This window comes from Bos javanicus, chromosome 26, assembly GCF_032452875.1.
Source record: "Bos javanicus breed banteng chromosome 26, ARS-OSU_banteng_1.0, whole genome shotgun sequence".
NCBI lineage: Eukaryota > Metazoa > Chordata > Mammalia > Artiodactyla > Bovidae > Bos > Bos javanicus.
The window spans coordinates 10,072,479-10,089,122 of NC_083893.1; the positions used below are offsets into that span (position 1 = coordinate 10,072,479).

Genomic DNA, 16,644 nt, shown 5'->3' on the forward strand with positions numbered 1-16,644 from the left:
GGCCTAGAGATGTATGAGCCCACGAGTGCTCTGGGAACTGTAGGCAGCGCAAGTGAAGCCTGTTACGGTTAATGATGCTGGCGAGATGAGCTGGGTCACATCCTGCTGAGGAGTTTGGACTTGGTTCCACTGACGAATTTGAAGAAGGAATGTGGTATGATCAGATTTACACTTCAAAGTCTGCAAGTGAGAAACAGAATGGAGTCAGCGAAAGGTATAAGATGCAGCACTGGTGAGAAGGCCTTTGAAATAATTCGGGAAGAGATGAGGAGGTTCTGAAGTAAGATAGTAGTTGTATTTATTAGGGCTTTCCTGGTGGCTCAGAGGGTAAAGAATCTGCCTACAATGCAGGAGACCTGGGTTCAATCCCTGGGTTGGGAAGATCCCCTGGAGAAGGGAATGGCTACCCACTCCAGTAGTTCTGCCTAGAGAATTTCATGGATAGAGAAGCCTTGTGGGCTACAGTCCATAGGGTGCAAGGAGTCGGACATGACTGCGTGACTGATCCACAGTGCAGATGGAGGCAGGGAAACCTAAATAGAACTCTCATGTTGATCTGAGCATTAGTATGTACCACGTATGATGAAATCCTTTTAACAGTAACATAAGGAGAGGGTTGAATGAAACTGCAAGCACCTCATTTTACACATGAAGAAACTAATTTGGGTTAAATAATTTGCTCAGGTTTGCAAGATGACAAAGATGAGATCTGCACTCATATCTCTGTGACTCCAAGCTTACTTGGTAAATTTTTCGGACATATTCATCATTGATAAGAAGACCAGGGAAGGTGGGAGTTTTATCAAGAAGAATGATCAATAATCTCAAATGCCTCAACAGAAATTAAAAGATGAAAGACCCAAACTACATTGAAAGGATTCAACAGTCATGGATGACCTTCGAGGAGGGTAGTTCCCTTGGAGCAAGGAGGCCTGGGATCAGGTGGCTCAGGGAAGAGAGATGAATGAAGTGGTATGGGAACCACCCTCTCAAGACATTTCACACTAATTAAAACAATTTTAAATATTCTGTAGCTTCCCCACTGCTCTCTGTGGATTATTCCTCAAACAACTGAACTACTTGACATAAAAATATCTCTACTCATGCTTAGAATGGTATCTGCTAAACAGTGGGTGCTCTATAAATCTGTCGACTGAATAAACTTTCCTCTTTAGCACTGATTCTCAAGAAAAACTAGAAATACTTAACGTCTATGTTTTGGACACAGATATGTTGATAATGTCCAGTCCCAAAGGAGAAGTATTCATGCTCTATGGTGTTTGAGGAATCTTTTGGTTCAAGGGAGGAGAAAATGTCAACTCCAGTTAATAAGAAGCAAGTATAAAGCTGGATCCTCTGCCTGAGGTCACACAATGTACCATGGTGAAGGCTGAAGACAAGATCGCCTGTGGTTCCCACTGAAATGCTTCCAGACACTGTGCCCTCAAATCCTTCTGCTCTGGCAGTAAATGTCTTTTTCTTTCCTTGGTTTTCTTCTGCTCCACTCCCCTTCATTAATCTAGACCTTATGTTACAGTTCTGGTAATAGTTCTTGCTGACCTGTATTTTCTTCTGTTTTTCTCACATATAAACTAGGTCTCTATTTCCAACATTGCCTGATAGTCATTCATTAATTCAACAAGTATTAAGCATCTGTGCACCAACACCACTTTTTGGCACTGTGAAAACAGAAGTGAATGGCAGCGTGTTCCCTTCCCCTGGTGTAAAGTGAGTTCACTTTGAAGGATTTCCACCTGCTTGGTGTTACACTGACTTGATTTTACATCGACTTGATCTTACACCATCTCTGCTTTGTATTTATGGTCTTCTTCCAGGTAGCTGACCAAATGTTCACTGTTCTATTTGTAGCATGGCCCAAACTCCTAAGCCTCACTGAGGTGAAACCGTGGGGACCATATTTTCCATTTAACATTAAGGGCCTCTTCCTTCCTCTTTCAGATAGCTCCTTTTGGTGCTTCAGTGGTTTTTTTTTTTTTTTTTTTTTTTGGTTGGCAGATCAGACTCAACTCTTTTGCTTTGTCTCCAATTCTCATGTACTGATATATTTCAGACAATTTATCTGGGCAGATCTGACCCATTGTATTTTCTATTCCTTTTGCAGACAGTGATAAGGTTTTCCCATGTCAATATTGTCTACTCATAATTTGAGTTTACTAGGTAACCACTGAGAATCCTGACCTTATTTTGATCCTCTCATTTCATATTTCATACCAAAGGAAAACAAGCTTCACAGTCACATCTACACCAAAACTAAAGATATAGAAAATACTTTCTATCTGCAGAAATTAATACAAATAATGTCATTTTCTTATTGAGGCTGGTTCTATTATTCATGCCTTCCACTTTAAAGAAATTATAAGGAATCTATTTGTTTTGTTTATTTTTTGATGTCCGGTTACCATGAAGCAAATATTCTGAATCCATTTGGAGAAATATACAGAAGGCTTACAGTTGGGTCTTCTGTTAAGTTTGTCTTGGGAAACTGTATCATTACTGCTGTAGGAGTGTAATATAAAGTGTTTCTGGAGCATAAGTAAAGAAGGTGGTCAAAAACTCTTAGAGCTGAAAGGACGTCAGAGATAAGAAAACTCAACTGCATACTTTTAGAGATGAGGAAACCAAAGCTGGAAAAGATGATGATGTTACTTAAAGGTTAGCTGAGGGCATAGTTTCCACTTCTTTTCTTTGCTCTCCAACTGCTTACATCATAGGATCTTAATGCTATGTCCATGTATGTGAGTGTGTACATACCGCTAACCAGATTCTTGGAGAAGATTAAAGTTACTGTTTGAGATGATTTTAGAGGTTCAACTTTGACTATGATGTCTTATGTGAAATTCTAAAGTATATGTGTGCATTTTGTTTACTGTATGAACAGGAAAATCACAAAAGCAGAAGGGCTCTCTTGAAATTTACAGTCAAATGCAGTCACTGGCAACATTTTGGATTTTGTTAACTCTTATTTTAATGACAGATAGGGTAGGGGTTAGAAGTTATGTATTGAAAAGGCTCCCTTGCTCAGAAATGACCCCTCCAATCAACCTGCCCATTAGAGATTCATTTAGTTAACCAAACTCATCTATTAAATGGATTGTAATTAGCTCACCAGACTGCTTCTGTGCCTCTCAGATCTGCTGCAATGAATAAACTGAAGTTTGATCTTGGACAAGGAGGAATGCTTTTGAGAAGGACAGGCAGAAAATCAGGTTGTGGGTAGCTAGAACTTTGGGAGAGGTAGATAGAAGACTGCAAAGGTACCAAAAATTTCTAATTTTCAATGCTGCCTTTAGCCAAAGTACTCAGATGGAAAGCACATACATACTATAAAGTACATGTGAGCAATTAGGCAGATTATGCTCTGGACATGGTAAAAAGGTCCAGCTTTGAACAAAAATATTCCATGGTGCTAGAAAGGCAACTGAAGATCAGGGTGAAAGTTTAAGAGCATATGGGCAAGTGAATCCATATGAGATGGTTTTATGAGATGGTAAAATATTTATTTCTCTTTGCCTGTTAATGATATCAGTTATTACCTCTCTCCAAATAAACCATCCATGCTGGAAATAACTAGAGCTCATTATGAAGCTTAAAAAGGGTATATGGCATTTGCAAGCACTGGAATTCGAGAGTGCATAGGTTATATACACATTCAAAGGATAGAGTTTGGCTGGATTGTCTGGCCTGATGATTTCACATCCAAAATACCTGCCATGCCATTTATTAGACTGAATTGATCTGTACTTTTCTGAATAGTCTTTTCCCCCACCTCTATCAGTAAGGTGAATACAATGATATTGGTTTCTGTGCCTACAGACATACTCAAAGAATAAAAGTTGACTTCATACACATTTATTCAGTTCAGTTCAGTTCAGTTCAGTCGCTCAGTCATGTCCAACTCTTTGCGACCCCATGAATCGCAGCACGCCAGGCCTCCCTGTCCACATTTATTAGTTATATGATTGACTAGTTACTTGATCTTTCTAAGCCTCAGTTTAACTATCTGTAAAACGGGGATAATGGTAGCCTTTGTCTCACTGAGTTGCTGTAATTTCATTAGGGTTAAATGAGATGTACTCATACAAAACCTTAGAAGAGAATCTGACACATAGAAATGAGATGTACTCATACAAAACCTTAGAAGAGAATCTGGCATATAGTAAGCACTCAGTGTTAGCCAGTGTTCTCCATATAGGTCATCTGTTCTTGCTCCCAGACAAGAATGCACATGAATTGGTTAGTCTGAATGTCAAGAAGAGGTGGAAGAAGAAGATATATTAATAAGGTTTCAGTGGCAGCAGTTCTGGCCCTCCAAGCTTTCCCCTCCTCTCTCCGACCTGACTTCTGTACTCTTCTGTGAATCTAACCAGTGGGCCTCCTCCTGCCTCCTCTCCTTAGACCTTCAGTGTTCTGACCGTGGTTAGCATGGCAAAGCCTATTTCTGACCATCCACAACCCCGATCTTGCATTTTGTTTCTGTGTTTGCATCACAACAGCTCTATCTTATGAACGAGGCACATTAAAAACTCCCACTCTCTTTCTCTTAGAGAAAACATGAATTCTAAGTAGGTGAAGGTTTCAAAATTATTCAGTCGCCACCTGATAACCTGACCTTATTTTTTCTCTTTGCTCTTAGAAGAGAAACATGAAAATTATGTTAAATTGGCAAGGTCTATTACAATTTTTTGAGAACTTTATTTTTTAACTTTATAGCTACCTGTATGTTTCAAATGTTTAACAAGTCTAAGCCATTTTTGTAATGTAAAGAAACCTACATATGCAAAATATAATAATATTCCTCTTCTGCCTAAATTGTGATTTGTCCTATGTGTCCTGGCTTCTATCTTACTGAAAACTGGATTAAAAAAAACAATGGGCTCATTTAACAAATATCATTATGTCTCCATTTGGCAATATAGTTGCTGAATGACCGACTGAATACTTAGGAACCCAGGAAACAGTGTATTGGAGCCCCAAGAATATTTTATCCCAGTTAACATCTGGGGCTTAATTGAGGGCAAAGATCACAACTTAAAGAATTTTATGTTTATTGTTTATAAACCATATTCTCACCCTATATAGCTCTATGAGAATTTCCGCAAGGGAGGTTTCTGAATTCTTTCACAGATTTCCCTGTGGGAATTCTCACAGAATTATATAGGATGAGAATCTGGCCTTCTTAGGCTTTTATGATATGTTTAGAGAGGGGAGTAGGAGCTCGGCTAGGTTATTTTTATTTTCTACTGAATTCTTCTGGGGGAAGTTGTACTTTTTGAATCAAGATTGTATGTGTTTTAAAATTTCCAAAGACTTTAAAACAGCAGGGTCGGAAGAATGCAGTAATGTTTAATAGTCTAAACCTTGGATTTGAACATGTGATTTGAGAAGATATTTCCCACACCTTTTAAATAAGTGTTTCTTCTTCTATGGTTTCTATAAGCAGAAAATCTTGGTGTAAAATACCATATTTAAGTTGGATTTTAGATTTAAAAGCCTTTGATTAATGAGGTAGTTCTTTTTGAAATGACTAGAGTCCACATTTATGGTGAATTATTATTAGTAAAACTTTACATTAGAACAGCTGTAAATAGTCTATTATGTTAATATGACAGGCAAATTAACAAATAGTGTAACAGTGTGAAACATAATACAGCATGTTTCCCCAAAAGGTCAACGTGCCAACAGTACTGAATAAAATGATTCTCTTGTTTCTTGAGGTGACTTAAAGGGCAGCTCCTAAAATATGAGTTGTAGTCCTTTAAATGTCTACATTATTAGGACAATGCGGAGGACTTCAGCCATAACTTCAATATCTACCCTGGAGAATAGGAAAAAAGAAAGGGCATTAGAAATGTTCTTCATTTTCACTTTATGAAATTTCAAGCTTAGGACCTCAGTAGGTTATTTTCCCTGGAATCTCTCTGATTTTGTTTTTTCTGTTACCCACATAATTTTATGTATTGTAAATGAATTCTTTATAAGATGAAGATAATGAATACAGTTTTATGTGACAGTATTGACATCTCTGACTCACTTTATATGCACATGTTGTATAATTACTCACACTTTCCTCTTTGGAGTTAGTAATCTGACATGGACATCCATGGATTTAAAAAAAAAACACAAAAATATCCATATAAAATGAAGCCAAAGGTCAGCAATCAACCAGTAAATTCAGAATGGGAACAATGAACTTTTAAAAAATTCCTTGCTAGAGATACAGAGGTAGGTAGCCATCTTTTTGTCTTGATGAAGCTAATGTTTCATCAGAATTTCTTTTATGCATCAGAATTTCTCATATATGCTAGATGCTTTCACAAGTTACCTCATTTTCTTCTGGCAACAGCCCTAGTAGGTATGCATAATTAATCCTGTTTTACAGTTGAGGAAATAAAGATTCAGCGGTAAAATAACTTTTGCCTGGTCACTCAGTTGGTGTGTGGCACGTTTGAGAACTGAATCCAGCTCTAACACTGATCTCTGCTCACTATAATACAACACAAAAATTAGGGTACATTAAGACTTCCCCAGTGGTCTAATGGTTAAGACTCTATGCTTCAACTGCAGGGGACATGGGTTTGATCCCTGGTTGGGAAAGTTCTGCATGCTACATAGGGCAGACTCCCTCCCCCCTCAGAAGTTAGATAATAGTTTTGGGGGGATTTAGAAAGCACGCCCAGTTAGTCTATCATACTGTGCCATGTCTGCGCACACCTATTTCATTAAGCCATTACTGAAACTAGCAGTGTATCCTCAACTTAGGCCATCTAAAATGATGGTGTTTGTTTCATCAAAGGTTTATAAAATCTAACTTGAATCTCCTGAATGAAGGACTCAAAAGACTCTCATTCAAGGTAAAGAATCAAACATGCATGCATGCTATGTTACTTCAGTCATGTCCGACCTTTGCGACCCTATGGACTCTAGCCCACCAGGCTTCTCCATCCATGTGTTCTCTAGGCAAGAATACTGGAGTGGGTTTCCATGCCCTCTTCAAGGGGATCTTCCTGATCCAGGGATCGAACCTGGGTCTCCTGCATCTCCTGCAATGAAGGTAGACTCTTTACCACTGAGCCACCAGGGAAACCCGAGAATCAAACATTACACTCTCCGTATTCTGTTTCCATTAGCAGGATTTTCACGGACTTGATCAAGCAGTTCGATTAACCAAGATACAAAGTTGGTTAAATATCTCCATCTAATAGTTCTTACTGACCACTCTCAGGTATATGTATATATACCAAAACATAAACTACATACTGTATTTATGTTTCTGGGCTAAGGAGTCTTTACAAATGTACTAGAGAACTTTAGGAGTGAAACACTGAGGCAGATAATCTATGAGATCCAGAGAAGGAGCTTTATGGAAAGGTCTGTATTCTTAAGCACACTATGGACATTCTCTTAAAAGCAATTTTCTTTTTGTGTGTGTGTGTGTTTTGCTCATCTATTTTTTTTTTTTACTTTAAGAGGCTGGTGGGCTTACTCTCTCCTGCTTTCTTGCTTATCATGGATGGCTGAGTCCCAGATTAAGCAGAGTTGCTCAGATACCCCATTTGCTGACCTCGAGGAACAGTGTCAGGGCCAGGGAGGTCCAGATTCCTCAGGACCCCGTGCAAGCCTGACAGTTCCTTAGATTGTTTGCCAAAGTCTGTTGCAGGGCGAATGTGGCTCTGAGTAGGACTTGAGCCGCCTGCTGTCAGCCACAGACCAGCCATCTAAGTAAAAAATGCCTTTGGCATGTAAATGGCATTTCAAGGAGGTCTCCTTGCTCTTCCTCCAGAGCAAGCTGCTGCTTCTAAAAGCTCTAAGCCCAGAACTGACAGTGGCCAATAGGGAACATAATACAAGAATTCTGCTTAAGAGATAAGTCATATGGCTACTGCCTGAGGATACACGCAACTGCTCCGTGGTGGGGTCGCTCACTCTCAAGACCTGAGGACTCCACTGTATGTCCAGAACTCTCTCTGACCTCTTCATGGAGGGCAAGAGGTAAGACAAACAGAGGAAAATAAGACTGGGGTCAAGTCACTAGCTTTATTTTCCAGCTTTAATTCCTGTTCTTTCTTATTCTTTTGCCTTTTTAAACATGTAGCAGCAGTCAGAAGGGGGAGAAAAGCCTATTAAAATGTTCAGATGCCTTTTGAAAAAAAATTAAATTTCCCCATTTTCTAAATTTAAAAAGTAGTTTTACCCTTCCTTGAGATTCTGTTCAGTTGCACAGTTCAGTTCAGTTCAGTCGCTCAGTCTTGTCTGACTCTTTGCGACCCCATGAATCGCAGCACGCCAGGCCTCCCTGTCCAGCACCAACTCCCGGAGTTCACTCAAACTCACGTCCATCGAGTCAGTGATGCCATCCAGCCATCTCATCCTCTGTCGTCCCCTTCTCCTCCTGCCCCCAATCCCTCCCAGCATAAGAGTCTTTTCCAAAGAGTCAACTCTTCACAGGAGATGGCCAAAGTACTGGAGTTTCAGCTTTAGCATCATTCCTTCCATAGAAATCCCAGGGCTGATCTCCTTCAGAATGGACTGGTTGGATCTCCTTGCAGTCTAAGGGACTCTCAAGAGTCTGCTCCAACACCACAGTTCAAAAGCATCAATTCTTTGGCACTCAGCCTTCTTCACAGTCCAACTCTCACATCCATCTGTGACCACAGGAAAAACCATAGCCTTGACTAGACGGACCTTTGTTGGCAAAGTAATGTCTCTTTGAATATGCTATCTAGGTTGGTCATAACTTTCCTTCCAAGGAGTATGCGTCTTTTAATTTCATGGCTGCAGTCACCATCTTCAGGGATTTTGGAGCCCCCAAAAATAAAGTCTGACACTGTTTCCACTGTTTCCCCTTCTATTTCCCATGAAATGATGGGACCGGATGCCATTATCTTCGTTTTCTGAATGTTGAGCTTTAAGCCAACTTTTTCACTTGCCACTTTCACTTTCATCAAGAGGCTTTTTAGTTGCACACATGCCATGTAATAGAAGGAGCATCAGATTTAGTCTGGGAAAGTCCTGGCTTGGTCCTAGTTAGAGATGTGATTTTATCTTCATTTGGTCACTATATTATTAGTTGTAAAACGGTGATTTAAACCTATCTCACTGGATTTTGGGGAGAATTAAATGAGATAATGTCTACTAAGACCCTGGTGGAGACCCTATATAGTAGGCACTTACAGATACAGAGACAATATTATTAGCCTGGAGAGATAACTGAACATTTTTCCTCTAAGGATACTCCCTTTTCTGGGTTTCAAATGGACAGGAAGCATTATTAATATTGCTGATGATATTTTATCCAAATCTTGTGATTTTGTACATTCTGTCCTTTCTGTGAAAAGGCCTACTCACTTAGAACTAAAAGAAGCTACTCTTATTTACTCCTGGAAGAAAAAGAAAGCCTTTAATCAAGCTAGCAAACAGCAATTAAGGATCCAAACGACTTCTGGTTACATAAGTGTTAACAATAAGTCACTGTAATACAGTCTTGCTTTTCGTTCACTCTCCAGCCAGTCCCTACATCTTCAAAAAGTTGTCCATAGTTACTGCCATCTCCTGAGACTGTGCTGTCCACACACATTGCGAGTTGTGAAGTACTCTCCTAAGTAGAACCTCTGTTTCCAATCGCTCACCATTCTAATCCATATCGTATCTGATGCTGTATGTATACTCCTTTGCTCCCATTACACATGAGACTAACCAATATCTCTGAAAAACAAATAGTGTATATGAACACATGTATATGAAATCTAGGAAAATGGTACTGATGAAGCTATTGGCAGGGCAGGAATAGAGACTGACATAGAGGGTGTCGGACATGTGGACACAGGGGCCGAAGGTGAGGGTGGCATGAATTGGGAGAGTGGCACTGACATTTATACATGACCATGTGTGAAAGAGATAGCTAGTGACAAGCTGCTGTACGGTACAGGGAGCTCAGCTTGGTGCTCTGTAATGACCTAGAGGGGTAGAATGGAGTAGCAGGATTGAGGCTGAAGAGGAGGAGATATGTGTATAGATATAGCTGACATAAGAGATGTATGTTTGATCCCTGGGTTGAGAAGATCCCCTGGAGGAGAGCAAGGCAACCCACTCCAGTATTCTTGCCTGGAGGATCCCATGGACAGAGGAGCCTGGTGGGCTGGCTACAGTTCATAGTATTGCAAAGAGTCGAACACGACTGAAGCGACATAGCATGCACGTACATATTCCCTGTATCTAATCTTGCTTCCTGCTAACACTGCCTTATTCAATGCACTCATGATTTTAAAACTGTCTTATGTTGAAGGATGGGGCATATGAATTAGAAGCCTAGGAGAAAAATGTAGTTTCCAAGAGGTACATAATTTTACTTGAGACAGTTACCATTTCAAAACCAATCTATGGCACATAGCAAATCACTAAAAATATATATGGCCTTTTCAGTATTTCTTTTAAGGATTTAGAAATGCAGTTTTCTGATGGCCTGGATTTCCTTTAATGGAACATCTGCTGTGGCAGTGTGCTGTTTCCCTATACTTTCTTCCAGATATCCGGAAATTCTGAGGATTAACTAATTTAAGCTTCATCAGGGTGTTCTGTTTACTAATTGTGACTAAATGTCAGGACATATAGCTGTTTGATTTGAAAGTGTTCATATTTCATAATTTATCTTTCCTGAAGTGAAACACTTGATAGAAATCCAACAAAAAATAAGATAAAAAAGGCGAATAAAGCAATCAGTTCTGTTTTCTTCTGTCATGGCTGGTTTCCCAATTGGATAGATTTTTATAAAGGGAATACTTTTCAAAATGCCAGGAACCTTCTGGTGATAAATCCAGAATGACTGAATATCAATTCTAAAGTAAGACATTTTATTCTTTTCATACTTCTAGACCATTTTATATAAATCTAATTTCTTTTTTTTTTTCTGATGACCCTGAGTTGTAAGAAGGTGGCATGATTAGACTTGCCCTGAGTTCACATTAACACTACACATAAGCTGACAAGCAACCAGTCAGCGTTTTCCAGATCTCTTATGTCATGAGGACATGCTCTAATTATTTGGACCCAGAAATATTATTAATAGACATGTGGTGCAAGCAGTGCTCTTAACACTTCTTTAGAAACTAATTTCTTGGAAATGGACAAAGACTGACTTTGTTAAGGTTAATTACTTAGTATTTACCACATCTGAAGGAACATTGATTGAGAGAGTTGCTTTATTGAACAAGGCGGGTGATGCTGAGACTATAGATTTAAGAGTCTCCTGAAATTAGCATGGCTTTTAATTATAATAGATTTAAGTTGGATATAACAATTTCAAACTGAGACTTCTATGTAAATGGTGACAAAGCCTACTGATTGAGTGAAAGGAATGAATTGACTGTACTGGCAATCTTGGTATTTATCTGTTAAACCTTATTTGTTGCTTAGTCTGTTTTCAGTCATTTGGGCAGTGCATTGGTATTGCACATTCTCCTCAAGTCCTTGGGTTCCTGTATTGTGAACTCCTGCTGGGATTACAGTGATGGACACAGCAGGTATGGAGCCTTCCCCTGGAAATACTCTCAGTTATCCATTATAGGACAATGCAGGATCAAGAGCATAGCTTGCTACCACGGCAAAGAGCATGGGCTCTTGAGTCAGATGGCCTGGTTTTGAATCTGGCTTGACCATTCAAGATCAAACCAGTCCCTTCTGAAGGAGATCAGCCCTGGGATTTCTTTGGAAGGAATGATGCTAAAGCTGAAACTCCAGTACTTTGGCCACCTCATGTGAAGAATAGACTCACTGGAAAAGACTCTGATGCTGGGAGGGATTGGGGGCAGGAGGAGAAGGGGACGACAGAGGATGAGATGGCTGGATGGCATCACTGACTCGATGGACATGAGTTTGAGTGAACTCCGGGAGTTGGTGATGGACAGGGAGGCCTGGCGTGCTGCGATTCATGGGGTAGCAAAGAGTTGGACACAGCTGAGCAACTGAACTGAACTGAACTGACCATTCACTAAATGTGTGACCTCAGGCCAATTACCTATGTCTGTTTTCTCATCTGTCATGCAAGGTCTTGCCTTAATACCCCACCTCCTGCTTTGCCCACCCATCTTCTCCTTTACCCTCTTTTATTTCATGCCGTAACTTGCCACCTGGCACATATGTGTTGGTCTATTTGTTTGTTCACTTTCTGATCCCCTCCACTGGAATTGAAGGTCTGTGAGCGCAAGAACTTAGTCTCATTCACCCAATACATGTAATTGTGCTTGACACACAACAAAGCAATCTATAGTAAGTTGATGGAGAGCTGAATGAATGGATGGACAATGGAGATAGAAGTCTCCAGGTTGGGCAAAATGTCAGTTTTCTCTGATGCTCCTGGAAGACTGACAATAGTGAGAAGAAGAAAAAAAAAAAAACCTGGAAGTTTATCACAGGAATAAAGGAAATAATCCAGGAATGGGAAGAAAGAGAGCTTGATACTAGTGAAAAGAAGAAAGGTCTAGGTACTGTTAAATTAGTTTCATGGAAATGCATGAACAGTGAGTCTATCAAATGCAGGCCATAAGAAAGGCAGTGTGCCAAATTGAACTGAGGTAGAGGCTCATTGGAGGAGATGGCTTTATGCTTAGCTGATGATTTGGGGCAGCCCACACCAGTCATAAAGTGTTCTGTCAGATCCTAAAACAAACGGGACGTTATTCTTTCCTCGGAGGATATATAATCAAAGGCAAATGTTAATAAGGTGATGAATGAAGGGAGCTGCTGATCCAGTTCCATACAATGCTGACACATTACCCAGGTGGTAACATTCAGACAATGAATAGATATAAACAAATTTAATGCATAAATGCAGAGTAAGGAAAATGCACGGCACCAGATGCTCTTGGCCACTGGGGCAGAAGAAGTGCTTAGTGTCAAAGACAACCTTGGTCCTTGTCACGAGATCAGCTGTCATTGTGGCTGCTCTGAGATTTGCAGCAATGGTTGGTAATGTTTTTCCCTTCATCTTCATTTGAGACTCACTTATCAGGATTTAAAATATAAACAATTGGACTTCCCTGGTGGCCCAGGGGTTAAGACTCTGCACTTCCAATGCAGGGGACCCAGGTTTGATCCCTGGTCAAGGAACTAGATCCCACATGCTTCAATGAAAACCCAGCACAGCCAAATAAATAAATACTTAAAAATAATAAAATATGAACAAGAACTTATATGACCGTCCAGCATCCTGCTCATTTACAATACTTTACACTGCTTTGGATTTGGTAGCTTCATATATTGTGATAATCAGGATGCTCAAATACATTGCCACACACGGCAAATCTGGGTAATATCTGTGCCACAGTCATTAGCACCATGTTCCTGAAAGGTATGAAGAGGAGGCGGGAACCGTGCACGTAACACTTCACCCCCGTCTACACCTTCCCCACACTTCTTCAGAACAGATGGCAGAGAGGCATTAGTTGTCTCATGTTTTGTTTTGAAATGTTTCATTGTAAAATAAACAGTTCTGCAGTAGAGTTTTTATTTGTTAGCACATGCAACTAGACTTAAAGTTAAATGCTGTTATCCCACCACCCTTGCCCCAAAGCTGAATCAAACAAAAATAAAAATAAAGCATAGAATCAAAAGGAATGAAAGAAGCTGAAACCCTACCTGCAACTTAGATCTCTGTCCTGATGTGTCTCAGCACATAGAACCTCCCTGTTCACCCATAAACTATGTTTTCATTGTGTTGTGTTTAGTTTTATTTTTCACTGCTATTTGTTTAAGTGGTATAGACCAAGTCATTCTAGTAACAATTCTTATTGTTATTGCACCATGTAGGAGGTGCAAGGCTAGGCATAAAAGTGTAAGGTCACTGCTTTCAAGGGATTTAAAATCTGGTTAAGTATTTTTCTTGAAAAATTATAACTAAAAACACTCAACAGTACATACTAAGTGACAGCTATTGGTTTAGACAACAGCTGCAATTGTAGGTCAGAAGAAGGTGAAATGACACACACATAGAATACAGAAGGAAATGTTGCCATGAGATGTGAGTTGAGATTCAGATACGTAGACAAGGAGACAAAGGCATTCCAAAAAGAAAGGGCAGTGAGAGTAGAGGCACTGAGACAGGAAAAGATGAATTATGTGGGGGCACAGACAATGAACGATGGCAGGAATGATGATGCTAGAGAGGGAGAAAGTCCCCACACAGAATGCACGAGAGTTGCCCCCCAAATTTAAAAATTTCAGGATTATCTCAAAACTTACCTGGAAGTTTACTCTGTTGCTGAACAGAGGGCTAGCGTATTATACTTCAAATGTGACTCCATTCACTCATTCAGTGATGCAGCAGTTTACGGAGCATTCCTGGGTATGCGTTAGGTGCTATAGACACAATAAAGTTAGGATACGGTCCTTTGACCTCAAGAAGATGACAGTTTAATGTGGAATACAGAGAAATGTGAATTATAATCCAGGTTGAAAGTCATAGCCATGTCAAAACTGGAGTACCTTTGGTCTTTCACAAAAGCCCTGCTTTAATGAACCCTCATGAGAATAATGAAGAAGTCCAGGGAGGGACTCATGTATAATAATGAGTCCTTTCAATACTGCAACACAGGACAACTGTATTGACAATACATGGGACTGGTATGCTGTAAATAGATAATACTTTGCCCTTCTTCTTTTAGTATTGGGAAAAAAGAAAAAAAGGAGATTGGGGGAAAAAAATCATCACAATAGAAGGTCAGGACCCCAAAATAAACAGGTGCTTTCAGAAGAGAAAAAAATGAATACATTCTGTTATTTCTAGTCATAGCTACAGATTATAGAATACACATTCCAGTACTCTTCTAGGTGTTTCACATATATTAACTCAATTATCACAATATCTCAGACAGGTATTTGTGCCCCAAACACAAAGTCAGTAAGAGAATGAGCTAGGGTTCAAACTCATCTGTGTTCTTAAGCAGTAGCCATACAACTTTCTTACATGTGGGAGGATCCCTCTGGGTAATGGTGGTGCAGGGGAAGGGGGGTCTTCAGAAAGATGTCAAATAGAGAGCACTTAAATTTAAGGAAACTTAGAATGGGTGGAACGAACTGATATGAGAGTCCACATTTTTGTTCTGCTTTTGTATTTTTCCATTTTATAAGACTGTGAAAGTGTCAGTCGCTCAGCTGTGTCCAGCTCTTTGGGACCCCATGGACTATAGCCCCCTAGGCTTCTCCATCCATCGGATTTTCCAGGTAAGAAAACTGGAGTGGATTGCTATTTCCTTCTCCGGAGGATCTTCCCGACTCAGGGATTGAACCCAGGTCTCCTGCATTACAGGCAGAATCTTTACCTTCTGAGCCACCAGGGAAGCTGGCAGAAGACTAGTAGAATTCAGTGTGAAGAGGGAATGGTCTCTTTTAGATAAATAATAATGGTATTGAATACTGACTGAACATCTATCTGTATGTACCCGGTACTCCTCACAGGTACCGTTATTATTCCCATTTTACAATACCACCAACAACAAAAATTGAAGAGACTCCTATTACAAAGAAAGAAGTTTGTTTGGTCTTTATCACAACCTACACAGTTGGCAAGGGCTGGAATTTAGATGTGTCTGATGTCGCATAGAGTTGGACACGACTGAGCGACTGATCTGATCTGATCTGACAAATCTTTACCATCACATTACACATTAAATGTCCAGGTTATTGGTCTTGTTGATTTGCTGGGTTTGCCTTTCTTCCATTAATCTATTAGGATCCAAAAGTTCTGCTAGGCTGGAGTGGAGTTAGGGAATGGCACTGTGGGGATAAGGCTGTATTTCCTTGACAAGGCAGCTGGCTCTTCATGGCATTTTGGAACCAGAAAAACTATCTGGGAACCATTAGGTACAATCCATTCCTATCTCTACTGAAAGTGTGGAAAATTGTGGATCTCTTTCCAATAACCAATATTTAAATATTTATCTATGAACTATTCTTTCTCTTAAAATAAGAAATTTTATCTATATGACACATCTTAAGTTAAAAGGTACAGAAACTGAACTAAGAATCACATCTTACTTCAAGTTCCAAAGTAGAGAACCATAATCATCAGAAGTACAGGATTTGGAGGTTACACTATTTCTATTAAATTTCTGATGGCCAGATAAGAATTTATTTACTGTTTGATCCAAATAAAGATATGTACATCAACAAAGGTATAGAACAGAGAGGAATTATTCATATTCTTTAATTTATTAAGGGGAAAGTTAAAAATGATGCTTATTAGACGTCTTCTATATGTCTGTTATTTTTACACATTTTACAGTAACTGGTTTGGTTCTAACAATGACCTGTATATTGTGATCTCATTTTATATATGAAACACTTGAACTTCAGTGTGGTTAAGCAAATCAAACAATTAACAAGTGGCAGAGGCAAGGTAGACACACCTAGCTTTCTCTCTTTCTCTCTTTAACTATGTTGGCCTGTACTAGAAGAGAAAAGAAACCAACTCTTTGCTTCTGCAAGACTTGTTACAAAGATTAAAAACACCCTCAACAATAGGAAAAGAGAGGTTTGCCGCTGCTACTGCTGAAAAGTCGCTTCAGTCGTGTCCGACTTTGTGCGACCCCATAAACAGCAGCCCACTAGACTCCCCCATCCCTGGGATTCTCC

The 16,644-nt window shown here is 39.7% G+C and overlaps 1 protein-coding gene and 1 non-coding gene across 3 annotated transcripts in view; one reads left to right on the forward strand and one right to left on the reverse strand.

Annotated features, from left to right (window-relative positions):
* The window catches only part of RNLS (renalase, FAD dependent amine oxidase), a 276,255-nt gene that overhangs the window by 99,735 nt on the left and 159,876 nt on the right, over window positions 1-16,644 (reverse strand). The gene's annotated exons all lie outside the window — the stretch shown is intronic.
* TRNAG-UCC (transfer RNA glycine (anticodon UCC)) lies at window positions 13,050-13,122 on the forward strand. The gene has a single exon. It is a non-coding gene; the product is annotated as a tRNA-Gly (tRNA).